At 41.4% G+C, this 27,946-nt stretch overlaps 1 long non-coding RNA gene across 15 annotated transcripts in view; it reads left to right on the top strand.

Annotated features, from left to right (window-relative positions):
- LOC138758795 (uncharacterized) overlaps positions 1-27,946 on the top strand; it is a 135,620-nt gene that overhangs the window by 85,897 nt on the left and 21,777 nt on the right. For 9 of the 15 annotated variants that reach the window (XR_011354464.1, XR_011354463.1, XR_011354461.1 and 6 more), the window contains exons 2-4: positions 5,946-6,058; positions 12,674-12,738; positions 17,626-17,784. This is a non-coding gene — a long non-coding RNA (uncharacterized lncRNA). The remainder of the gene's footprint in view (positions 1-5,945; positions 6,059-12,673; positions 12,739-17,625; positions 17,785-27,946) is intronic. The other 6 variants (XR_011354467.1, XR_011354465.1, XR_011354468.1 and 3 more) reach the window with 1 other exon arrangement.

Raw genomic sequence — 27,946 nt, 5'->3', positions numbered from 1 at the left:
CTCTCTGAGCATTGGCTAAAGGTGGAGAGGGGAGGAGTGGGGGTGAGGAGGGAGGAAAGTTTTTTTTTACAGAGAGTGGTAGGTGCTTGGAACACGCTGCCAAGGGAAGTTAGAGAAGCAGATGTGATGGGAACATTTTGGAGCCATGTGGACAGATTTGTGAATAGACAAGGACTATAGGAATAGGTGAATCAAATCCTCTGTAAATAAATGGAATTAGTTAGATTGGCATCATGGTTGGCATTGACATGGAAGGTTGAAGGGCCTGTTCCTATGCAGTAGTGTTCAATGTTCCTAATCTGAGACAAAAATAAGACTGAATCATGATTGTGCCATATTGTCCCAGAATGAAAGATCAATTCCAACTCATTCTTGTCTCATTCCCATGGAATCTCTCAGACTGCTTGCAAAATTAAAGGTAATTTGGTATCCATTCTTCGGAGAAATAAAGCCTGGGTATAACTCCTCCCATTTGCTTGCATTGTCTGACTCATGGCCCACGGTTAGCGTAAAAATGGCATGGTTATCTTAGCGCTTAGCACAACGCTCTTTCAGCCCCAGTGACTCGGCACTACCTGTAAGGAGTTTGTACTTTCTTCTCCATGTCTGGTGCTCCTGTTTCCTCCCACCCTTTAAAATGTAGTGGAGTTTTAGTTTAATTGAGGTATTTGGGGGGGGCACAGGCTCATGGGCTGGAAGGGCCTGTTACCGTGTTATATGTCTAAATACTATAAATATGATGTGTGCCTCAGTTACAAGGGCCCATATTGCACTACCAAGTAGTAAAAAGCCAACTTGAGGCAAAAAAAATCCAAAGCTTTGTGTTTCCTTGTTGAATCTTGAAATGTTTGGAAGGTAAAGGAGCACCTGAGCAAGAAACAACCCAATGGTTCCATAAATCTGAAGAGAACCACCTGATTCACCAGTGTACATTTGCCTTTCAGTTACTTGCTGGGATTTATTATAGTCTCTTCTATTCTGTACTGTTGGAGTCAGGTTTACTAGGGCAAACTGAGTTTCTGTCAGAGATTCTTGTCTTTCAGGGCAATGGACAGAGTTCAGTGTGGTGTGTGACATTCAGTCGGTAGACCATCAGTAGGAATGTTCTCTCTGTGGAGTTCAAGGTCATTTTGGCTTTCCTCTTCATGATCACATTCCAAATGGCTGCAGCAGAGCTACATTTCCCAATATGCTGAGGACTATGGTGTGCACTCCACATCAGAAATGGATCAGACACCACACCTGTATGACTGGAGTCCCCGAAGCCCTTCAGAGAAACATTATCAGATTGTATTTAAAAAATAAAAAATTGGAAAGAGATTTTAGAGAGAGACCTAAAAGAAGAGAGAGTGGAGAGGTAGAACCTTAATTGAGAAAGATCTGCAGTGTTTGGTGAATTGATGCTTTTTTATTTGAGTTCTTGGAAGATTACTGTTGGATTGCAACTGCACAGAAAAGTCCCTGATACATTGACAAATGGATCGTTTCTCAAGAATAAACACGCAGAGGAAGTAATATCGACTTTTGTAAATATCAAATTAACTGTCTGTTAAATATCTTTTCTAATTTTCATCTGCATTGTAACCAAATACTTCAAAGCATTGGTCATTAGTTTTACTGAACAGGAGCAGGGTATGATTCAATCTGGGCCAGTCCCACTGCAGAAGATCAGGACTTCTGTTGTAAACTGCCCTGAATATATTTTAATGTGGGCATGGATGGGCACTCTTACATTTTCTGATGCTGCAACAAAAAACTCTCGATGTTTTTTTTTCTGCTTTTTATTTCAGCCAGCAAAGGCCAGCAGCAGTTAGAAGCAGGGAAGGGAGCAGTCTATGCCTTGGCAATTTTCCAAAATAGATAGGCTTTTAAACATCCATACCACAGGTATGAAGGCTGAAGGTTAAACGAAGCATCTCAATGAAATAATTTGGCACAGGAAGCAAATACTCACATCCACCATGAACAACACTTCTCACACTTCTCAGTCCTACACTGGAGGACCTATCTGATCATAATGCCAGGGCTCTCACAAGCTGGATGCCAGTAGATACAGATCTATTGCATGTCTAGCTGCAGGCGGCCAATGTCATCAGGTTGCCTGTTAATGATTGTTCACTCGTTCAGAACAAAAATATTCTCTACAGATGATGGAACCTTGAATAAAAACAGAAACGGCTGGATTCAGCAGGTCAAGCAGGGTCTGCGTAAGATTGAAGAACCTTCACAAGGAAAGCGAGCAGGCAAGTTAGTTTCAAGTTGCAGAGAGTGTGGCAAAGGATGGAAAGAACAAAAAGAAAATGCCTGATAGGATGAGGTCTACCTGAGCAAGCCTGACCTTGCCCTATCAGCACTGATCTGATTGACGCTCCTTCCGCTGATATGGTCCACCTTCTTCCAAAACAACAAGGGATCATTCAAGATCTCTGTCATCTTGAAGCTCTCAGTACTGAAACATAAGAATATAAGAAATAGGAGGAGGAGTTGGCCATCCGGCCCGTCGAGCCTGCTCCACCATTCAATGACATCATGGGCTCATCTCCACTGACCTGATTTTTCCCCAAATCCCTTAATTCTTAATTTTACTTTGTAAAAATCTATCCAACCTAGCTAAAATGGGCAGCGAATTCCATATCTTCACCACCCTCGGGGAAAAGCAGTTCTTCCTCATCTCCATCCTAAATCTACTCCCCTGAATTTTGTGCCGATGTTCCCTAGTTCTAGCCTCAAAGTAAACATGTCCTTACGAATATCATTAAATGGCCACTCATTTCCACAATGCTGATTGTCACATCTTGCACATCTTGGTTTAGAGATTTAAAAGTTCTGTGGCTGATTTCTATATTCATATGGCAGCAGTCATCCACCACACACAGGTAACCTGAGTCTGTTTCAGGTAAAATCCTACTATCTGATCTTCTGGAGGCAATATTGGGAGTGTGGGAATTAGGAATGACATGCCTTGTATGTGGTAACATGACAATGCATCCAAGATCACACAGGAAATGTGAATTTAAAATATAAATTCACTCTCTGGCTGGAGTTCTCAGAAAAATACCTGTTTCAAAATGAGAGTCATGGCAGGCTTAACGTAGCAGTTAGCGGGATGCTGTTACAGCACCAGCGACCCAGGTTCGAATCCAGCGCTGTCTGTAAGGACTTTATATGTTCTCCTCATGTCTTCGTGGGTTTCCTCTGGGTGTTCTGGTTTCCTTCAATCTTTCAAAACATACAGGACAATTGGGGTATTTGGTCAGCACAGGCTCGTGGGCTGGAAGGGCCTGTTAATATGCTATGTAAAACAAAGACCGATTTGTGAGAAGTGACGGTTTGAAAATTGGTGGAATACTAGACATCCCCTCTCGATGCTGGAACATTGAAACATGGGTGGGCACCTCTCAGCAAGGTTTGGATGCACATTTCCCACAGAAAATCAGAACACCTCTAATGTCATCGATGTGGAACCAAGACAGAATATTTCACTGTTATTTCTTAAGAGTCATAGAGTGACACAGGATGGCAACAGGCCCTTCAGCCCACTAATTTTGTACCTACTATCAGACACCCATTTGCACTAGTTCTACATTAATCAGATTTTTAAAATCTCTCCAAATTCCTAAAACCTCAATACAGATTCTACTATTCATCCAGACACCAATTAACCTGTCCCACTGCAGTGCTTTTGGGATGTGGGAAAGAACCCAGAGTAACCAAAGGAAGCACAAGTGGCCACAGGGGGAACATACACACTCCACACAGGCAGCATCCACGTCTCTGGCTCTGTGAGGTGGCAGATCCATTAGCTGTGCCACTGTACATGGTAGCAGATTCCCTGACAGAAGACCTGGTAAGGCAGAACTCCTTAGCTTAAGATCACACAAGTCTTTGTCTCATTACTGCTTGCCACTGGAGCTGAGGGCCATGCAGTGTCTGAAACTTACCACTTCAATCACAATTAGTGATGAGATTCAGTCTTCAAATATATCAGGTTGTGCTGTATGTCTGGGGAAGATTACATCGGACTCCATTGTGATGCTTTTACAACCAAATAGCTTGACATTGTGTGAACAAAAGACTTTTCCAAGAGATAGCTGACTCAGGAAGGAACACCATTGCAAACTGATGGTAACAGTTCAATGTTAAATCTGAACTCAAATGCAATTCACTTTAAATGTTCATAAAAACCTTGGTCACATGGTTGTATCTCAGTAAATATGCCCTCCTGACAATTGACAATCTAAAACCTCAATATAGCCTGTCATGAAGCACCTTAGTTTTATGATATACATCAATACACCATAGATTTCAAGAAGCAGGGAGAAAATATGAATGACAATTCACTAAATCTTTAATGAGACAATATTAGATAGAGTTAAAATCTATGTAAGGTCAATGGTGCAGTTTTAATTATTAATATTCAGATTCCACTCATTTACACATTATCCCCAGGTTCCTGGATACAATAATTTATTGACATATTCATTAATAATTTATTGCATTTGATTCCATTTAAGACACAGAGCATGATTTTATCACAGTTGTGCAGACCTAATATATATGCAGTATTTGTTGTGGAGCTTGAAAAGAAACCTACATGATAATCAATGTTGAATTGTTGTTTGCCACAGCGCATGTAATTAAGAGAGATGGGAAGACTTCATAAAAGTATATAATGGAGCCCAATGTGCCAATTCAGTTAATCCATGAGGGAAATGTGCCCTTCTGTTCATTCTCATACCTTTCTGTTAAAACAAGGCATTTGTACTATCAGCAGATAGTACAATCCCTTGGGATTGGGAATGATTTGCTTCCACCCCAGTTCTGTTGTTTCTGAGATCCTGATGAGGGCAGTGTGGGCACTCATTCACAGCTGGGGTAGGAGATGCTTGACAGAGTAGCTGGGTGACATGCTCCTTCTACCATATGTCAGGGCTATTTTGCACTCCTAATACATGGCCTTGAAGTTCTCAATGCCATCCTTCTGTAGTGGCTGGGTAATCCCAGGAGTCATGAGGGACCTTGTGGTTCCTTAAGAAGTGAGCACACCACCTCGCTATTCCGTTGAGTATTTCCTGCCCCATCTGTGAACAGGTATGCGGTCCTCACAGTTCAGATCTCATCAACATCTCAGAACCAACACATCTCGGGTGGAAGCAAATGATTCTCAATCCCTCAAGAAGTATTTATGCACATCCTTGAACTTTTTATTCTCTCTGCCTGGTAACAACTTCTCAGCTCAGGAAAGAGGGCCATGAATGAGGTGGTCAGACAAATGTTTGTAACTAATGCCACAGTGCTTGGAATGACCCTGACCTTGGTTTACTTTTCAAGTGGATTTGATGGATTTGACAGACAGCATTGGAGTCTTTTCAGTTCCTTGAAATATTTTACAGACCCTGGAAGCATTAAGGACGACAACTGTACACTTTGGCAAGAATGTACATGGGGCTGCAAATCTCCGATTTTGTCAAAGAATGACACTCCTTATGGGGATAACTTGGTATAAGAGCCACAGCATCAGCGAGCGGGGTTTGAATCTGATGCTCTCTGAAAGGATTTGTACATTCTCCCTATGGCTCTGTGGATTTCCGCTGGATGCTCTGGTTTCCTCCCACCCTTCAAAACGTTCTGGGGTTGAAAATAATTGGACGGCATGGGCTCGTGGCCTGAAACGGCCTGTTTCTGTGTTGCATGTTTAAATTTAGTTATTAAATCTGTTTCCATCTCTTTGAGACATTTCAATCCAAATCATAAAACTTGTTGAACTTAAATAAAAACAAAGCTTCTTTTTGTCTGTAAAATATTCTGTCGTTTAAGATATCACAAGAATTTTTAAAAATTTATAAGAGAATATGGGGATTGTTTTGAGGATTTTTAACAACAAAAATGTGGATGTATTTTCTGTTGAATGCATGTACAACCACACACAATCTTGCTTCAAACAGGAGAGGAAGAAATCGCGACTAAAACAAGAGATCGCTGGATTAACAACTGACCTTAAAGCTTCCCTGCCACTCTTCGGCAAATATGAAACCCACTACTGCTTAAAGATAGTGAGGTAGGAATAGGTAGGGCGGCGGTGGGGGGGGGGGGGGGGATAGAGATATTTCTCCTTGGTGAATAAGCCTTCCCAGAAATTTGATTTCATTCATTTTTGGTATGCTAAAATGGTGTTACCCCTTTGGCAAATTATGTGTCAGAATCAGAATTTATTGTATGACATGTCACAAAATTTGTTGTTATGCAGTAGCACGCCAGGTGCAAAAATAGCTATAAATTACATTTAAATAAAATTTAGTGCACAAGAAAAGGAAAAAGTGAGGTAGTGTGAGCCCAGTAGCACTAACTTCTACTGTTATGAAATACTCTAAGAGGTTGGTCATGACCAGAATTTAACATAGACCAAAGCAAAGATCTGGGCCCACTGCAATTCACCTATTGTCACAATCGCTCCACAGCAGATGCAATATCGCTGGCTCTCCACTCAGCTCTGGATCACCTCGAAAATAGAAATTCATACATACGGCCGCTCTTCATCGACTACAGGTCGGCCTTCAATGCCATTATTCCCTCAGTGCTGGTCAAGAAGCTACAAACTCTAGGCATCTGTACCCACCTCTCCAACTGGATCCTTGCCTTTCTCCTCAGAAGACCACAGTCAGTACAAATTGGAAACAATGTCTCCTCCTCACTGATTATCAACACAGACACACCCCAAGGATGGTGCTTAGCCCACTGCTCTACTCATTATACACCGTACGGCCAGCAACAATTCCAATGCCATCTACAAGTTTCCCGATGACACCACAGTGATATAACCAGTCAGAATACTCTCCATGGAACACCTGTAGAAATTTGGTGAATACCAAATCTCCTCAAACTCCTCGAGAATGCACCATGTTTTACTTTCAACTGATGTCTTATCTTGAGTTAAAAATAAAGATTGCAAATTGATCAAATAATTAGTGGGCATGACAAATGGTGGTGACATCATTACATGTCAAGAAATCAAGCAGTCAGGGAGAGATTCAGCCCTTCGACCCTATGTGTCTGCACTGACCTTCAATTGCTGTTAATATTAATCTTACATTAATTCTGGAAGTTGCTGCAGAAGAAGACCGCAGAGCCCATCTCACTGACAAAAGACAAAGGAGGAAAAACCCAACACCCAACCCCAACCAACCAATTTTCCCTTGCAACCGCTGCAACCGCGTCTGCCTGTCCTGCATCAGACTTGTCAGCCACAAACGAGCCTGCAGCTGATGTGGACATTACCCCTCCACAAATCTTCGTCCGCGAAGCCAAGCCAAAGAAAGAAGACATTAATTCTACGCTCGGCTCTGACTGAATATTTATTTGTCTGCCCTTTCGTATTTGTTTTCTTTTTCTGCATTGGCATATTGTGGTAGATTGTGGTTGGCGTACCTTACATTCGTGTCTGGCTGCAGCAAGAAAGAATGACAGGAAGTGTGAAAATCAATATCAGGTGGGCAAGATTTCAATAGGAAATGAGAACAAACTACACAAAATCAAAAGAAGATACATGAGTTTTTCAGGACTTGAGTCCCCGTGGCAAGGCCAGCATTTCTTGCCTATCCCCAATGATCATGAAAAGAAGATATATGTATAAAATGTTTTTGTTTTACTTCTATATAAAAACAGCACAAATCACAATTTCCTACTCCAATTTCTGAGCAGCATTGCCACATACTGCATGTGTCATAATACCCTTTTTTTGAATTTCAGATCCATGAAGATAATGCATTGGACACACTGAAAGATAAATCACACATTCTCTTCTCCCTCCTCCCATCGGGGTGAAGGCTTGAGAGTGTAAAAGTGCCCACAAATAGACTGAAAGACAATTTCTTCCCCACAGGCATCAGGCCCCTGTATTAACCCCACAACAGAGCTCTCCTGTGCCCTTTCTTGGTGCTAATTGATCTTCCTTTTCATCCCTTAATCTCTAAATTATGTTCCCTAAACCTCTGTATGGCCAAAGATAACTTGCTGTTCTGTTTGCAGAAAAATCTTTTTTCACTGTACCAGATATTTTGTGATAAATAGAAATTAAACTTAACTAGTAAAAAATTGCAGTATGCTGTTGTGTTGGAGAGACCTGGAAGAGCTTGTCCATGAATCACAAAACATTTGTTGCAGGTGCCACAGGCAATCAAGAAGGTAAATGGGATGCTGTGCTTTATTACAAGGGGGATTGAATTTAAGTTTTCTGCAACTGTATACTTCTGGTCTCCTTACTTAAGAAAAGAGGGTAGATTCCGGGGTGGGGAGGGGGTATTGCCCCCCCCCAAACGAGGTATTGTGACCCTCACCCACATCACTAGCATCATGGTGTCTAGTGTTACGCAGTATAAACAGAGCTTATGTCTACTACGTTGGAGGGAGGGGTAACAACGGTGTCAGACGGAAGAGGGTCATGGTATGCACGTAGGCAGCACCAACCCCCCCCCCACCCCTCACCTGCTGAGTGAGTTTTCAGACGTCTGATTGTTCCCACTGTGGTTACCCTAATGCCCCCCGCTAAGACTTGTTCTGATGCCGACCCTGAAGATGATATACCGGCTTTGAAAGCAGTTCAAAGGAGGTTCAGCAAGATGATTCCAGAAAAGAGAGGGTTAGTTTAGCGGAGAGAAAAGCCTAGGATGATAATTATTGGAATTTATAAGGATTGGGGGATTTTACAGAAACATATAAAATTATAAAAGGAATAGATAAGGTAGACACAGGGAAGTTGGTAGTTGAGACTGGAAGAAGAGAATTAAGACAGAGATAAAGATAAATGGTTCACACAGAGAAAAGTGAATCTGTGGAATCCCTTGCACTGGGGCTGCCTCATTAAGTGTATTAAAGATAGATTTTTGAAGGAAAGGGAATTGATTAGATCAAGTCGACAAGGTTGTCCATTGATGCCAGCTTTATTTATTTTAGCAATAAATCTTTAGCTGAACTAATAAATTCAAAGATTATTAGAATTAATGTGAACCAGGAAGATAATAAAATAAATTTATTTGCAGATGATGTTTGGATTTACTTAACAGACCCTTTGAATTCTTTGCATCAGCTTGAAGTTAGATTAAAAGAATATGGAGAAGTATCTGGTTATAAAATTAATTGGGACAAAAATGAAATTATGCCCTTAGTAAATGGGTTTATTCACAATGTAAGAAAGTAATTCAATTTAGATGACCAGATGCTGGGATAAAATATTTAGGTATTGTGTGGAACCACAGTTAAAAAAATTAAGTTAAATTATTTACCATTATTTAAAAAAATAAGAGATGATTTTGAAAAAAAAATGAATTATGTAACCTATTACTTTAATAGGTAGAGAAAATTATATTAAGATGAATGTATTTCCTAGAATACAATATCTCTTTCAATCAATTCTAATTTCAATTCTTTAAAATATTTTAAAGGAATTAAATGCTTGTGTTAGGAATTTTTTATGGAAAGGGAAAATGGTGAGGGTTTCTTTGGAAACATTAATGTGGAAGTTCAATTTAGGGGGTCTACAGCTCCCTAATTTTATGAATTATTACAAAGCAGCCCATTTGCAATTTATTAATATAATGACTGAGACAAAATTCCAGCTTGGGTGAATATAGAATGTAGTACAATAGGGGAAGTAAATCGACAAGACTTTATTTATAAATGGAATTCAAGATTGTTAATAGTGAATAGAGAAACTTCTATATTGAAACATTTAATTGAGCTTTGGAATAAGGATGATAGAGAGATTAGAGGAGGAGGTTTATTGTCAAGAAAAATACCCTTATTTCAAAATAGATTGATTCCATTTTCTATAGGAAATCAATTTTTAAAGATTTGGCAATGTCAGGGATTTAAGAAGATCGAGGATTGTTTTGAAGCAGGGACATTTATTACTTATATTATAATGAAGGAGATGTTTAAGGTATCTGAGAATACTAGACTTTATTATTATCAGGTTATGAATATTTTTATGTGAAAATTTTGGTCAAGATCTGTTATTGCCAGCAGAGACAGGTGAAGTCATTGTTATGTAATGGAGATACAAAGAAATTTATGTCAGTAATGCATAGGTTGTCACAAAAGAAAGGTGGGAAAATATGGCTACATAAATCAATACAGAGATGAGAAGTAGATTTGAATAAGTAAATAGATGAGAGCAATGGGATGGAGTTATGTAGAGAAAGTATGAAAAGTACAATAAATGTGACGTAGAGGTTAGAACAATATAATTTTATTGATTAGTTATATTTGACTCCACAGAAGTTAAATAACTTTAATCAGACCCTTTCGGGTTTATGTTTTAAATGTGGACCAGAAGTTGGTACATTTCTGCATTCTACTTGGCAGTGTCTTAAGATTAAACCTTTTTGGTTGGAAATAAGTAACTTATTAGAACAAATAATGGGGTTTAAATTCCTACAGGATCCAATGTTATTTTTATTGGGTGATATTAGAGAGGTTAAACCTAAATTAAAATTGAATATATATCAAGTGAAGTTTTTTCAAATTGCTTTAGCAATAGCTTGAAAATGTATTGCTGTAAGTTTGAAATCTGATGCAGATCTGGGAATGGAGAAATGGCATGTAGAAGTTTGGAGTTGTATTTTGCTTGAGAAAATTACTTATGATTTAAGAGATAAATATTATATATTTTGGAAAATATGGTGCCCATATTTACAAAGTGTTGGTATGAATATTTAAATGAAATTCAGACATTCCCTTTCTCCCAAAATAGATATCAGTATATTATACAATTTTATAGTAATGAGTACTTCTGTTGGAATCTCTTGTCCTACATTTTTCTATTTTTATTCTTTCTTCTTTCTTGTCTTTGTAGGGGGTTGGAGGGAGGGGGTTAAATAGATTCTTCTTTTTTCTCTCTTTTTTTCTTATACATACCACATGGATTTGTAATATTGTAAAATAAGTGATTTTTTGTGGTTTTAAAATTTATAAATAAAATTGAAAGAAAAGAATAAGGGAATTAAGGATTAAGGAGAACAGGCGAGTGAGTGGAGATGAATTCACAGACAGATCAGTCACGATTTTGGTGAAAGATGGAGCAGATTCGATGGGCCAGATGGCTGACTCCTGCTCCTATTCTCTGTTTTCTTCTATTCACGACAGCATTTGCATCTTTCACACCAATCTCCTCAGATTTGTTTTTACCTGATTCTTTATTGGATGTTCACTTAAGATAGGTAGACCAAGGGAATGTTCGTTTCCACAGTTTTAATGAGTACCTCGCTTCTCTATCAAGGTAAAAATGGTGTAGCTGCTGGAGCTGCTATTACAGAAGCACTGCCACTGGTGCAGACCTGGGAGACTGGAGAGCAGAGAAACTAAGCTGCTCTGAAGGGTTCAACCACCTTGTCCTAATGCTGGTGGCGCCGAACAGCCTTCAAATACCTGTTAAAAGAGTCAATGATGTTTGTAAGTAAAGTCTTGCAATGGCAGGGTCTGTGCCCAAGATGGCGACGCCTGTGCTCAACAGCAACCGTAAGGGGTTACCGACTCCAGGGAGCAGCAGACTGATGCTAGGCACCATAAATGGAAAGAACACCCCCTGTTGAGAAAGAGAAGCAGAGGAGATGACCCTCTGCAGGGTAGCAAGCATGGAAGCAGAGCAATGAGGGGTTCAGTGGCTGATGGTCCCATACAGGCTGATGGCAGCTGGAGACTGGCTCATGAAAATCAGAGCAGGGATTGAAGAGAGTGCTGAGGGCAATGAAGAACTCCTGAAAGGCCTTGGGTGCTGAAGGCTTCCAGATCGTGTCGGAGGTTTGGATCTGGAGCTCGGGTTACCGATGGATCGAATAGGGGTCTGTATGGTTGCAGAGGCTGCTGGAGCACCAGAGGAGAATCCACAGATGCTCAGTACCTCTGAATAGATTCCCTTTTGCTTCTCTTTCTCTCTTACTGTAAAGGGTGCTGTGTGACGCTCATGGCAACTCTTTCTGTGACACGGCAGGCAGAAAGCAATTTTGCGAGATATTATATGTTCTGTACTATTACATGACAATAAAGAAATCTTGAAATCTGTGACTGACTGGTATCAATGAAGCTCAATTATTAGAGCACAGAAAGAGATCATTCAGCCCAGTAAATCTATGCTGGAAGTGAAGATGAATCATAGCTAGAGAAGGACGTGAAATTTAGCTGGTTTTGATAGTTTGTTATCCTTTAATTGGATTTCATTTGCTCATTTAAGTTCTATTTCACATTGGGCACAAAAGATTTTTCTAATCATATGTTGGAATTGTCTTGAAAACACATTCTTTTGTAACGTTGGCCAATTTAGCCCAATTAAGTATTGTATTTATTGCTTTCCCAAAGCACAGACTGTAGAGCCAAATATTACCTCAACAGGGAAGAGAAAAAATTAGTCAAATGCTAATATACAGCAGGCTCCTGGAATAGGGCCTTACACATAAAAGAGCAGAGGGAAAGAAAATGAGCTGCATGTGAAAACTAATTCAAGAATAAATTACAAGATAACAGAAACTGCAAAGAAATATGGATGACTCCAAATGTAATTAAGTTTAGATATTTAGCAACAGTAGATTCAGAATTAAAATGTTAAGATCCTTAATCAGTTCCAAGAGAGAAATGAAGATAAACCAACATGAGGGGACCAACGTTGACCTTTTTTTTCTCCTAGTACATTACATGAAGACAAAGCAACAGACTGGATAACTCCCAGATGGATGGGTATGCTCCAGACAGGTGAGCAGAACAGACCTGGACTTGATATTCATCCGAACACTGAGTAGAATTGTTTGGATTCAGGATGAACTCAGCTCTCTCATATCCAAGTTGTCCCTATAGGGCTGAAACTATCACAAACTTTACATCTCTTGGAAATTCTGAGCCTGGGTTGGAAGAGTTGGTGAGACTGGGATGGGCTATGGGTCTGAGCCTGGGTTGGGAGAGTTGGTGAGTCTGGGACAGGCTGTGGGTCTGAACCTGGGTTGGGAGAGTTGGTGAGACTGGGACGGGCTATGGGTCTGAGCCTAGGTTGGGAGAGTTAGTGAGACTGGGACATGTTGTGGGTCTGAGCCTGGGTTGGGAGAGTTGGTGAGTCTGGGACGGGCTGTGGGTCTGAGCCTGGGTTTGGAGAGTTGGTGAGACTGGGACGGGCTATTGGTCTGAGCCTGGGTTGGGAGAGTTGGGGAGACTGGGACGGACTGTGGGTCTGAGCCTGGGTTGGGAGAGTTGGTGAGACTGGGACAGGCTATGGGTCTGAGCCTGGGTTGGGAGAGTTGGTGAGTCTGGGATGGGCTGTGGGTCTGAGCCTAGGTTGGGAGAGTTGGTGAGACTGGGACGGGCTATTGATCTGAGCCTGGGTTGGGAGAGTTGGTGAGACTGGGACGGGCTGTGGGTCTGAGCCTGGGTTGGGAGAGTTGGTGAGACTGGGACGGGCTGTTGATCTGAGCCTGGGTTGGGATAGTTGGTGAGACTGGGACGGGCTGTTGATCTGAGCCTGGGTTGGAAGAGTTGGTGAGACTGGGACAGGCTGTGGGTCTGACCCTGGGTCGGGAGAGTTGGTGCTACTGGGACGGGCTGTGGCTATGACCTCCTCTATTAACATGCCAAGATGTTAGAGATTGCAGTCATCACAACGCCATCTAACAAAGTTGCAGGGAATGTCTGAAGATAATTGATTAATTCTCCTGGAATCATTCTGGCAGATTTTATGTTGTGGGTGATATTTTTTGAATGATAGTCAGGGAAATGAGTTTTTGGAGCAATTAAAGGGGAAGTTAGGGTCATGGGCAAAGAGATTGAACTTTGTGGTTGAGAATGAAAAATATAATTCTTTTGTGTGGTGTTGCTGAAGAATAGAAGTTAAGGAGATGATCATGGAATTCAGGAGGACCAGGACCGACCATCCTCCATTACACCTCAACTACTCTGTAGTAGAGAGCACCAAATTCCTTGAAGTTCCCTTAACAAGTGACCTATCGTGGACACTCAACATCTCCTCACTTGTCAGGAAGGTGCAACAGCGACTGCACTTCCTGGGAAGACTGAATTGGGCAAAGCTACCAGCCACCATTAGGTCAACCTTCTACAGGAGCTCTATCGCGAGCATTCTGGCTGGCTCCATCACAGGGTGGTACGGTCACTGAAGGGAAATGGACTGGAGGTCAATCCACTGGGTCTTCAGAGTGGCAGAGAGGATCACTGGAGTCTCCCTCCCCCGATCAACTTGATCTACCGGGATCATTGTCCAAAGAATGTTTGAAGCCCCCTTCCACCTTGCACACAGCATCTTTCAGCTGCTCCTGTCTGAAAAGAGATACAGGAGGATCAGAACCAGCACTACCAGGGTGAGGAGCAGCTTCTTCCCACGGGCAGTGAGAATGGTGAACGACCAAAGGAACTGCTCACACTGACCACCCGAGACACTGATACTCACGAAACAATACTTATTTATCTATTTTCAGTATAGATAAATACTTGTCTGCATATGTATTGTTTGTCTGTATATGTGTTATGTTGAGTTGTATGTCTGCGTGTTTTGCAGTGAGGACTGGAGATTTTTTTTCATTGGTTGTACTTAGACAATCAGATGACAATAAGACTCAAGTTCAAGATGTTCTTCAATTTGTTTAGTCTTGCACTGTGCCATTAAAACATAGCAGCCCCCAGTGTGTCTAGCAGTAATTCCCTGCAGGTGAAAGTGGACTCATTTTTCTAGTAATACTACAAAAGGAGTTTTGTTTGGATAATTGTGTCACTCAATGTGTGTGTGTGAAGGTGCGAATATATCAGACATACAAGCATGACTCACTGGTACTGGGCTATGATCACTTCTACTAATGCTTTCACAGACAGGCATATCTCCAACAGGTAGATTCGTAAGGAAAAGATGAAATAGGTTTGTAGATCATGTTGATTTACTTGCTAGCTATTGCAGAATTAGTTGAACAGCAGAAGAGACAATCTAATCTTAATTCATTCATAGGAAGTCAAAGGTAACTATTAAAGCAAATAGACAATGGTCAGTCGAATAGTTGATCTGTCATAACAAAGAATTGCTGGAGGTACTCAATGGGTCAGACAGCAATCATGGGTAGAAATGGTCCGTCAAAGTTTGAATCCTTATTGAGACAAAGGGTAAAATCTTTCTTTCTCTCTCTCTCTCTCTCTCTCTCTCTCTCTCTCTCTCTCTCTGAAAGGAACAAGTAAAACCCTTAGTTTAGTTTAGATTATTTATTTATATAGCTCATTTAAAACAACTCGCATTGACCAAAGTAATGTACAAATCAAAAGAGACATCACAACGAGGCAACTATTTAAAGTCCAGAATAAAACGAATACAAGAGTTTAGGGAACAAGGTGACAATCAGGTCTATGAGGACGACTCCAAACACTAGGGAATTAAAATACATCTTCGATCAGGATATAAAAGATTTGATGGAAGGGACCGATTTGATGGAGGGACGAATGTTGCTCCACAGTTTGGGGGCTGCAATAGCGAAGGTTCAATCTTTGAGTTTACGATTTCAGCGCTGAACAGCCAAGAGCCCCCAGTTAGCCGACCTGAGGGGTCTTGAAGTGGAATAAGGAGTTAGGATATAAGAGGGGGAAAGTCCATTAAGGGCTTTATAGACAAACAGGAGAGCTTCAAAATGAATTCTGAGCCATACTGGCAGCCAATGGAGGGAGACCAGAATAGGACTGATATGGTCCTTCTTCTTGGCACCTGTCAGAAACGTGGCTGCAGCATTCTGACCCAGTTGCAACAGGATAATGACAACTGACTAATCCCAGTAAATGGAGAGTTAGAGAAGTCCAAATGGGAGAATATAAGGGCATGGATCTTTAAATGAAAGGAATAATTTGATTTTGGCATTAATGCAAAGCTGGAAAAAGCTAGCTTTTATTACTCCTGGTTTGTTGAACTTGAAGGTGAAATCAAATATCACACCAAATATCACACCATGGGGTTGAATGAAGGTGGATGTTACCAGGACTATTGGAGATAATTTTCGTAAAATTAGGGGGACCAAGTAGGATAACCTCAAATTTGCCCTAGTTTAAGCTGTAAGAAGTTTTGAGCCATCCAACCCTTTATGTCCTCTAGTGAAGCTGGGTATCTTTGATTGGTTGTTAGGTTTCAAGGGGAGATAGAGCTGAGTATTATTGGTGTAGTAGTGGAAAGAGATGTCATGTTTTTGAATGATATGACCAAGGGGAAGCTGTATAAAGGAAAGATAGCAGAGCCTAGAATAGACCCTTGTGGGACCCTACAGGAAAGGGTAGCTGAAGAAGACGAAAATTTGCCCACATTAACTGAGAAAGTCCTATCATTAAGATATGATTTAAACCAGTTCAAGGTCGTGTCATTGACACCATTGACACTGCTGCCCCCACCCCCCCCCCCCCCCCCCATACTGGAGACTTCTATTAAAATAGCATGATCCACAGTATTGAACGCTGCACTAAGATCCAGGAGAATTAGAATGGTGGAGCCTCCTGAGTCAGTAGAAAGGTGCAGGACATTATACACTTTTAGTAAGACCAACTCTGTGCTTTGGTCATTGTCTTGCTTCCTTTTTAATTTTTAAAAAAATTAGACCTACAGAATGGATCACGAGCCTGTCCCACCCAATTACACCCAATTGACCTACAACCCCCGTTAGGTTTTGAACGGTGGGAAGAAACTGGAAAACGCCGAGGAAACCCACATAGACATGGACATCATGTACAAACTCCTTACAAACAGCATGGGAGTTTCTTCCACCCCCTCAGAGGGTGGTGGGAGTGTGAAATGAGTTTCCAGCTGAAGTGGTAGATGTGGGCTTGATTTTAATATTTAAGGTAAAGTTGGATAGGTATAGGGACAAGGGAGGTGTGGAAGGTTATGGGCCAGGTCCGGGTCAATGGGACTATGTGGGAGAAGGTGTTCAGCATGGACTAGAAGGGCCCAACTGGCCTGAGTCTGTGCTATAATTGTTGTTATATGGTAAGTTTTAGAGTTGTAGGTGCCTAGAATGCATTGACAGGGGTGGTGGTAGAGGCTGGAACATTAACGGCATTTAGAGACTTTTAGCTGGTTACATGGATTAAAGAAAAAATAGAGGGAAGTTTAGTTTTTTTTGGTATGTTTTTATGGGTTGACATTACATAGTGGGCCAAAGGGCCTGTACTGTGCTGTAATGTTCTTTATTATTAGTGCAGGCCTCTAGATTAGGATGTCAAGAGAAAAAAACACGTGGAATATAGCCAAGGTGGTTTTTATTGATACTGCAATTATTTTCTGACAATATTGTGACAACATTAGGAACACAGCACAAGGAAAACAATCCAAACTTTCCATTAAACAATGGAATAGAAACTCCCCTGACACCTCTGCTGGAGGTGTCTCTCCAATTTGGAGAAAAGCTCCATGTATTTTGCATGTAAGATTACATACTGCTTTGGGAAGAGAGGTCTGCTGGAGGCTAATGTTATTAACTGCCATAGACTCTGTTCTGAAAGCCGAGCCTGCTGGCATTAAGTGTACCTACCTTAAACGGCCTCCCTTCTTCCGATCTGAACATTCTTGTGCACCTAATAAGTTCTCTGGTGGGTGGATCTGACATTTATTTATGGCTATTGCAGACAATGGAAAAGGAAAATGGATCTGCAGCTGCCTCCAGTGAAAGATCTTTGGCATCGGGACAAGGTGTCATTCTTGGCTCATCAGACACAATATTGGTTCAAGCCTTCTCCCAGAGTTTTGGGGATGTACTCTGAGTTGCTGGAGTCACCATCCTTTGGGTAAGATTTTAAGTCAATATCCTGACTGGTGTTTTAAGTGAATGTAAAAGATCCCCTGGTGACATTTGATGAAGAACAGTGCAGTACTGTTGATGAAGAACAGTGCAGTAGTGTTGACTCTCATGATCAATATCAGAATCAGAATTTATTGTCATGAACATGTCGCAAAATTTGCTGTTTTGCAGCATTATAGTGCAATTATTGACATAAAACATTTCAAAAGAAATAAACTGTGCAAGAAAATTGGAGAAAGTGAGGGAGTGTTTGTGGTTCATTGTCCATTCAGGAATTTGATGGCGGAGGGGAAGAAGCCATCCTTGTGCCGCTGGGTGCACATCTTCAAGCTTTTGTATCTCCTTCCTGATGGTAGCAGTCTGAAGAGGGCATGGCCTGGGTGGTGGGGGTCCTTGAGGACAGAGGCTGCTTTCTTAAAACACCATGACAGACGTCCTCAATGGAGTGAAGACTGGAAGCCAAGATGGCACTGGCCAAGTTAACAACTCTCTAGACTAGAGCTTTATCCTGTCCTGTGCATTGGCACCTCTATACTGGACAGTGATGCAACCAGACAAAATGCTCTCTATTGTACACCTGTAGAGGTTTTCGAGTCTGGTGTCAAACTGAATCTCTTCAAATTCCTTATGATACCTTCTTCATGAATGCATTGATATGAAGACCCCAGGATAGATGCTCAGAGATGTTGACACCCAGGAATTTGGTTCTTGACCCTCTGGACTACTGACCCCTTGATCCCTTTAACAATAAAATTAAATGATAAAGCAATTATCTCTCCTTATTTTGTGGGACTGGATGTGTACTAATCCTTACAACCATCATAGCAATTTAATTGATTGCAAGATCTTCTATTCTTTTCATCTGGAAGATCTTGAAGGAATTTAGCGTGAGATGGTGAGAGGCTCCCACTCTGATGGAGCCTATTTCAGTGTCATTCTTGGCTCCAGACTCAAGTAAATAGTTAGCACTCCATCTAAGAGCTACAGAATGACTCAATGCCATTTTACAATAGGTCCTGGTCTCCCACATAGAGCATTCAATTGAACTTAGTAAATACACAAAATTGCTGGAAAAATGTTGTTACACAAGTCATTCAGCATCATTAGGAGGCAAAAATATATAACTACCCTATTTGGCCTGAGCCCCTCATCATAAAGGTATTTGACTGAACCTTTTTTACCTTTTGGGATAATGTGATAATGGCCAGATAATCCATTTCAGAGACGTTTATTGAAGGATAAGTATTGGTCAGGGCTATCTTCCCTAACCTACTTTCCCAAGGAATCTTTTACAACCACCCCGCTGAGAGTCCAGATTTCTCTTCAAGTCCAAGATGAACCCTCTGACATGGTGACACTCCCCTTGTTGTTGCATTGTGTAATTTGAACCTAGTCTTCCAATCCACAGCCCACAATTCAGAAGCAAGAACAGAAAGACTGAAAATTTGCAAAGAATGTGATTGGCCTTGAAAAAAGATTAAGTGTCATCCTGTTCATCTTTTGAAGTGAAAATCAACATTTATTTCAGATTATGCTGTTAAACCATGTTTTACTGCAGCAGAGAGGAGCTTTCTGTTAGGGAATAATTGTGCAAACCTGCTGAATTACTAAAATAAAAATTTCTGCGGACTATCTCTATCCTCAAATGAACCAACATTGTGGGAAATTACAACAGCCATTTTAGAGAAATGTCAGCTTATAGGTGTCAGAAATATGGGTTGACTTAAAAAATACATTACTTTGTTAATAAATGGAGTCACATATCTGAGTACTATTGCCTAGAATTTCCAGCATGTAACAATTTGTTTAGGACATGCAATTGAAAATAATATTTCCTGGAGCAAAATACAATACTGGTTCTTATTGGGAAGTCTCATGTTGCTCTGGAAATTTGACCAGTGCTCATGGACTGAGTCACCATTATCCACCTGATATGATTTCCATGTTAGTTTTGTCCAGGATGAAATTGTTAACCATTCAACAAGCTTTTTTAGCTTGGACAAGGTTGTCCCAGGAGTGATCATTTTGAGGTTCTCTCTGGACAACTCTGTCTTCACACTGGGATGACTTCAGGTTCTACCCAATACGATCATGTGCCCTTCTGGCATCCATCCACGCCTCCCAGATCATCCATACCTTCTATCCTTCCCCTGCCCCTAAACAGCCCTTTACCAATCCACTCCTGAGCCTCAGGAATCTATTCCACCACCATCAAACCCCTCTCCTAATTCTTTGCCTCCTTTGTCAGGCACATTCTGAAATCCACTATACATCCAAAGCTCCAGAGTCCCTGACAATCTCCTCCACCACCCCCTCATCATTTTCTCAATTCCTAACATGCTAATGTCTCTACTGTCCTCTGCAGCTCCTCAATTCATCCTGCTCCCCCAGCTTCTTTACTCATCACTCCTTTCTACTTGTTGCTGGTTCCTTATCCAATTTTTACCACAATCTTCCCTCACTACCCCATCAACCACAATGCATCTCCTCTCACCCAATGTTGGTAATAGATCTTGACCTCCTATGAACACTGGGAGAGCAGCTGATTACTCTCGCATTTCTGTGTTCCGATGACTATCACAACAACTGCAGGCTTTCATGTTTTACCAGCCCCAAACCTAGCGACAAACTGCTTCAGTTGCATCTGGGTGTAGGTCAGTGGCCCCTACAAAGGCCGTACTGTAATCCAACACACGTGCTCATACATTCGGTTACTCCTGAGATGCTAGGATGGACATGCAACTGAAGTTTGTAGCAAGATCCAATGAACGAGTTTGTTAGTTATTGGTGACCCAATCTAGCACTCACTCTATCTTTATGGAAGTACTAGTATTTTTAGATCAACATGTCATGACCTGCATCCCATCAGCCATGAGAGAATGTCCTTTCATCAGTTGTGACAGACATTTGAAGTTGCACGGATTTAACCCGAGCTCGTAGCTCCGGGGGAAGAGCTGAGATGGAGGGGGATGGGGAAGAGGGATGGTGGTGGGTTTAGAATAGAGGAAAAAAGGTGTTCTCTAATTTGCACATAGGCATGGCAGTAACTGTGGGGTTCTGAAGGAAGACATTCAGAAAAACAATGGGCAGATCTCACTGGCTAAATGTAGCAGCTATAAGAATTTTTAATATATATTTGAATACAATGTGTAATCAAAAGGCACCATATTTTCATCTATCTGCACCTGTTGTCTTGAATGAATGATCATTTGCAATGTATAAAATCAATCTATCAGCAGGTGAGCACTGAGGGTGCAAAATGAAGAGTGACTTGTGCTGAGAGTGGAAAGGCCCATTTATGTTACATTTAAATTTTATTTGGTTCCAGATAAACATTAAAATAACAGAAAGTCTGCCTTTGTTATCTAAACTGAGCATATAATTACTTGGAGGTTAAAATCACGGTATTTCAAAATGTGTGTGCAAATTGCTCCATTCATTATGTTAAGAAGGTCATTACACATTTAAAGTGATGCCTTCACTGACATAGCTACCAGAAAAATGATTTGTAGTTGTTTCCACTCTACTGAAATTATACGGTGCGAATTCATCCTTTATTCCTCTGCACGCTCATTATTTCATGGTTGGGTTTCATTCATTTGATACTTGTTCACGAGTGGTCCTTCGGCTCAGCTCTTTCATCAACGTTATGTGCCATATCATAGCATCATTTCCCCGATCAGATACTTTACAGACTGGTATTTCACAATGGGGCCAGAAATGGAGGTGGTGGTGGGGGGAGGGTGGAGGAGGTTGTGGGTGGGAAGAAGGGGCTGTTGCCGAAGATTTTACAATTCATATTCAAGTTCAAGTTTACTGCCAAGATGCAGAGATGGATTTGTTTTGGAAGCATGCAGCATCTTGCACATCGTAAGACACAGTACAAAGGTGAAGCGTTGTAGAGAGTGATCAGTTGGTAGGGAGCACAGGCAGCGTAGTTTTAATGTCCTGAGGTTCAGTTAGCTTAGGGGGCGGCACGATTAGTCTAGCAGTTAGCACAATGCTGTTACAGCACCAACAATCCAGGTTCGAATCCAGTGCTGTCTGTGAGGAGTTTGTACGTTCTCCTCGTGTCTGTGTGGGCTTCCTCTGGATGATCCAGTTTCCTCCCACCCTTCAAAATGTACAGGGGTTGTAGGTTAATTGGGGTATTTGGGGGCACAGGTGCGTGGTCCAGAAGAGTCTGTTATCATGCTGTATATCTAAATTTAAAATTCTAAATTTAATTCATTCAGGAGTCTGAAAACCACGAGAAAGAAACTTGTGAATTATTTCTCCCACCAGAAGGCGGTGACGAGAATGGATGGGTGGGACAAGTCTTTTAATATCTCGGCTGCTTGTGTGAGCCAGCAGGTGTTATAGATTGGGGGGGGGGGGGTGGTTGGGGTTGTGGAGAGGTGTTGTATTCCTAAATCTATTCACAAAGGTTATGAAACAGCCTGTGGGAGATGGAGTCAACAATCAATCCTGACTAGAAACAACCTTCAATGCTAAGATGATGAAAATCTCCAGTGAGAAAGAGAAAGATTAAACATCGGTCCTTAACATTCAATAAAGTTTTCATTGATATATCTCCAACCATCAACATCCTGATGGCTACCATTGGCCAGGCACGCAACAAAACTAGCCACATAAATGGCCAATCAAGACAGAGTTAGAGCATGGTAATTCTGAGGGATTTAGCTCACAAATGCTTTCCAATGTCTCAGTGGTTTTGAACCTTTTCCTATCCATTCACCCATCACCTTAAATCATCCCTTACTAACCACAGAGCACTAATGGCAGGAATAGGTCATTTGGCCCACCGTCTGTGCTGAGTATGATGTCCAAATCAAACTTAAACTCTGCAGCTTGCACTTGATGGATGTCCCTTCACCCTTTCATTTTCATGTGACTGTTTAGAAATCCTTTCAGTTGTACTATTGCATCTACTTGCACCACCTCTGCTGGCAGCGTGTTCCAGGCACCCACACTCTCCATGTAAAATGTTTGCTCTGTAATCTTCCTCCTCCTCCTCCCCTTAAATGCATGTCCTCTAGTGTGTGATACTTTTCACTTATCTGGAAATTGTCCAAGAATAGATAAGGCAGACCACTGGATTGGCACTTCCTTCTCTGCCTTTCATAGCCGTCAGAAAGTCTGGGCTGCAATGTACTTCATTGGCCAGACATTCAGCAGCGAGTCCTTGCCCTCTTCAAAAACATCCTCTTGACGAGCAATCTTTACTGCCTTAGATTCACGGACACACCATCCTGATTTTGATGCGAGTAGCTGATTTTTGGGCTTGGGACACAGTTCCTTTCCTAACAGCACTGTTGAGGTTTCTTCACCACATAGACCACAGTGGTACAAGGGAGAACTGTTCAGCTTGAAAAGGTGGTGGAGAGCTCTGCCTTATAGAGAATTTGATAGAGGTATGTAAAATTATGAGGCGGATTGATAGAGTAGATGTGAATAAGCTCTTCGCCTTGAGGTTAGGCAAAATTGGAACAAGGGGTCATAAGTTAAGGGTAAGGGGGAAAAACTTTAGAAGTAACATAAAAGGAAGCTTCACTCCGAGAGTGGTGGCTGAGTGGAATGACCTTCCGGAAGAGGTGGTTGCAGCAGGGTCAATTTTGTCAATTAAGAGATTGGGTGAGTGTATGGATGTGAGGGGATTGGAGGGTTATGGAAAGGGATCAGGTAGGTGGGACTAATGGAGTTCATTTAAATCTGAGGACTTCTTTCTTTTTTCTTCTTTGGCTTGGCTTCGCGGACGAAGATTTATGGAGGGGGTAAAAAGTCCACGTCAGCTGCAGGCTCGTTTGTGGCTGACAAGTCCGATGCGGGACAGGCAGACACGGTTGCAGCGGTTGCAGGGGAAAATTGGTTGGTTGGGGTTGGGTGTTGGGTTTTTCCTCCTTTGCCTTTTGTCAGTGAGGTGGGCTCTGCGGTCTTCTTCAAAGGAGGTTGCTGCCCGCCAAACTGTGAGGCGCCAAGATGCACGGTTTGAGGCGTTATCAGCCCACTGGCGGTGGTCAATGTGGCAGGCACCAAGAGATTTCTTTAGGCAGTCCTTGTACCTTTTCTTTGGTGCACCTCTGTCACGGTGGCCAGTGGAGAGCTCGCCATAGAACACGATCTTGGGAAGGCGATGGTCCTCCATTCTGGAGACGTGACCCATCCAGCGCAGCTGGATCTTCAGCAGCGTGGACTCGATGCTGTCGACCTCTGCCATCTCGAGTACTTCAACGTTAGGGATGAAAGCGCTCCAATGGATGTTGAGGATGGAGCGGAGACAACGCTGGTGGAAGCGTTCTAGGAGCCGTAGGTGGTGCCGGTAGAGGACCCATGATTCGGAGCCGAACAGGAGTGTGGGTATGACAACGGCTCTGTATACGCTTATCTTTGTGAGGCCAAAATGGCCTGTTTCCGTACTGTAATTGTTATATAGTTATACTGGACAACAAAGATTTTGCTTCTTGAACACTTTTTGGTATAATGGATTTTAGGCTGCTGGTCATGAAAATCACCTTAAAAATTTCCTATCACATACTGATTTTTTTTAGCTATAACCTATTTTTAAGATTTCCTGTCATTTTTAACACACTTCAGGCATACAAAACTATGAAGTCCAACCTGTCATTGAAAATTCATGTACTGTATTCGCACTTGGATTTCTTCCCTGCTGATCTTGGCGCATTTGTTGATGAATATGGTGAAAGGTTTCACCAGGACATTGGAGCCATGGGAAAATGGTATCAGGGCAACTAGAATCCATCAATGCTCGCTGATTATTGTTGAACACTGACATGAAAGGTATCAGATGCTGTGTACAAATGAAACATTTTTAGGCCAGTTGAACTAACACAAAGTGTCAGCATTCTTTGGCTTGGCTTCGCGGACGAAGATTTGTGGAGGGGGTAAAAGTCCACGTCAGCTGCAGGCTCGTTTGTGGCTGACAAGTCCGATGCGGGACAGGCAGACACTTATTATGGGATTAAACATACTCAATTTAATAAAAGTTAATTTAATGTTTCTCCATCTTCCTACATGATACATTTAGTTTGTTCAGATGTGAACGTTGAGTCAAGTTTTTTTCCGACTGCCCATTAGTGGTAATTCTGCCTCGCCCACAGGAAAAAGAATCTCAGGGTTGAATGTGATGTCATGTCTGTACTCTGACAATAAATTTGAAATCTGATACACCAAATCTGAAATTATATTTGTGTTCAGCTTGAAGTTGTTCATTATGATCCCCATTTTTTTTCCAGGAAGCAAATCTTTTGAAAAGATTTGTTGTCCAATCAGTGGCCTTGATGATGAATTTGAAATGAAGCTAGGTAAACTTTCTATAAATCCCGAGACCAACAAGGGCCCTATGTAGTCTATGAGTCTCCAACGACACCATCCAGTCTCTGGATGGTGAACAAACCTTGCTCAACAAAAATCATCTGGAAACCTTTGTCAGACAACAAATGACTCCTTCTCACAAGGCTTTTTTCCTTGCACCTTTGCTCCCTCTTCAATATATCCTCATGAATTGTACATTTTTCTTCAATTCCATTAGAAGACCGGTAGGGAGTACAGTTAACAAATTAGGGATTTCCAGTTTTTCATGAGAATCTCAAAAAATTACTTTCACTCATGTTGACAAATGTTAATAGTTTTCTGTGGAATGAGTCACGTAACCCAACAAAATCTGTCCTGTGATGTAATCCATTAGATATTGTTCGACAAATATCACATTCATGTCTTATTTTGTATTAACCAAATTAGTTTACTGATGTGAATATTGTCGGACGTAATTCCATATATTTGACCTTTATTGCCTTTTTAATGAAGAAAAGATTTAATGAAGTAAGATTAATATTTTTCCATTGGGAGCACCTTTAGATGCAGAAATGGGAGACTTTTGTCTTTAGCATCAAAATAATCACATTTCAATCAAATTAAGCTCTGCTTATATTTTTTCTTGTTACTTATGACAAAGATAAAATGTATGAATAATAAGTGATATTGGAAAACTAGACCACTGCACTACTTAACAAAGATTAGTGCTAATTTGAGGATTTCCCATTGCTCTACAATAGATTAATAAGTGTATTAAACATCAGATTTATTACAGAGGGCACAAATGATTAGGCCATGTGCTTTTGTCTAGTGACTCATTAAATAAAAAGTGAAATTTTCACAGCAGAAAGAAAATCTCTGGGGACGTGAGAACCTGGAAGAAAAAGCAAGATTGTGAGCTGGAAGTGTTCAGCAAGTCTGACATCTGTAAAATCAGTTAGTCATACTTAGTCCAAAACAGGTTCAGTATTAGTGTTATTGTCCGAAGGTTTATGCTGCTTATGTCTTAACTTTTACCAAGCCATGTTCACCCATCAATGCCATCACGGCTTGCAGAAGAGCAAAACTTTTTTCAACTATCCTGATATAAAATTTGCTTTCTGGTCTCAACTTCTCTTATCTCTGTGGTCCCAACATCCTTCAAGAGGCCTGCTCTCTTCCATTTCTCTTCCCTTATCATCCCAGCAACATCTCCCAAATCCTGATGAAAGATTCTGACCCATTCTTTTTCTCCCACTAATGCTGCTTGACTTGCTCTGTCCTCCATCAGGGTGTCTTTGGCTTCACATTCCAACATTAGCATTCTCCAGTGAATCTCTCTCAAATCCTGTTGTTTACACTTGTTTATCCCTGTATTCACCTCGTTTAAGAGATCTCCTGTCTCCCAACCTCTCTGCTGCTGTTGTCTCCTGCTCAGTTTTGATGGAGTCTTTGATCTGAAACATTAGCTCTGTTTTCCTTCCAACAGATACTGCCTGACCTGCTGAGCATTTGCAATGATTTCTGAATTGATTCTCTACAAGGCTATGATGTCAGTATAAGGGGCTTAGACATGTAGATGGAGAAACATTTCTTCACTCAAACTGTGAATTATCCATCACAGTAAAGAGCGGAGACCAAGTCGCTGAGTATGTTTGAGAGGGGAAAGATGGAATCAGCTCAAAAGGTGAAATTGCCTACATCTATTCCCAGTTTCTATGTGTTAATCCTTAAGAAGGATTAAAGGAGGCAGCCAGCTTCTCCAAATTCAAGTTCAATTTTACTTTTACATCATCGTGGTCAAGTTCGCTGACAACATGACCGTGGTGGGTTTTATTAAGAATGCTGAGTCAGTGTACAGAGATGAGGTTCAGTCGCTAACGGACTGGTTCAGAGCCAGCAACGTGTATCTGAATACTAATAAAACAAAAGAGATGGTTGTTGACTTCAGGAAGGCCCAGGAGGACCATGAATGCTCTACTGTTGAGGTCATCAAGAGTATCAAGTTCCTTGGTGTGCACTTGGTGGAGAATCTCATCTGGTCCCTTAACACCAGCTCCATAGCAAAGAGAGGCCAGCAGTGCTTCTACTTCCTGTGAAGACTTAGGGAAGTTCATCTCCCACCCTCCATCCTCATGACATTCTACAGAAGATGTATTGAGAGCATCACCGCCTGGGACCGGTAGACCCTGCAGAGGATAGGATAGGTCAGTGGAAGAGATCATTGGGGGCCTTCTTTCTACCATGAAGGACGTCTACAACACTTGATAGAGGCGAAAGGCAATAAACATTGGGAAGGACTCCACACACTTCTCATGCAAACCATTCTCCCTTTTGCCATCTGGTAGGAGGTACCGTAGCACTCGGGCCCTTACGGCCAGATTGGACAACAGCTTTTTCCCCCAAGCCATCAAGGTCCTGAATTCCCAGAACATATGTGGATAGTGAACCATGGACTTTTACTGTAATCATCTTAATAATTTAATTTCTATTTAGTAAATCTGCTCCGTGGTCCTGGAGAAACACTATTTTGTCTTTACTGTGCCATGCATGGTATAACAACAATTAAAGGTGACTTGACTTGACATATACTGAGGTAGACCAAGAAAGTTTGTTTTAAATGCAATCTAGCAAGTCAACCTATACACAGTACAGCAATGCAAACACAGCACAGAGGGCAGTTACAGAGGAAGAACAGAGCAGATGCAATATTATTTTACTTCTGTGAGGTTCATTCAAAAAGTCTGATTGCAGTGGAATGAAATGTCCTTTAATCTGGTTGTACATGATCTCAAGTTCTTGAATCTTTTTTCCAACAGGAAGATGGAGGAGAAAGT

This window comes from Narcine bancroftii, chromosome 3 (assembly GCF_036971445.1).
Source record: "Narcine bancroftii isolate sNarBan1 chromosome 3, sNarBan1.hap1, whole genome shotgun sequence".
Classification (NCBI taxonomy): Eukaryota; Metazoa; Chordata; class Chondrichthyes; order Torpediniformes; family Narcinidae; genus Narcine; species Narcine bancroftii.
The sequence above is the reverse complement of the archived record's forward strand: the minus strand, read 5'-3'. Positions and strand labels throughout refer to the sequence as shown.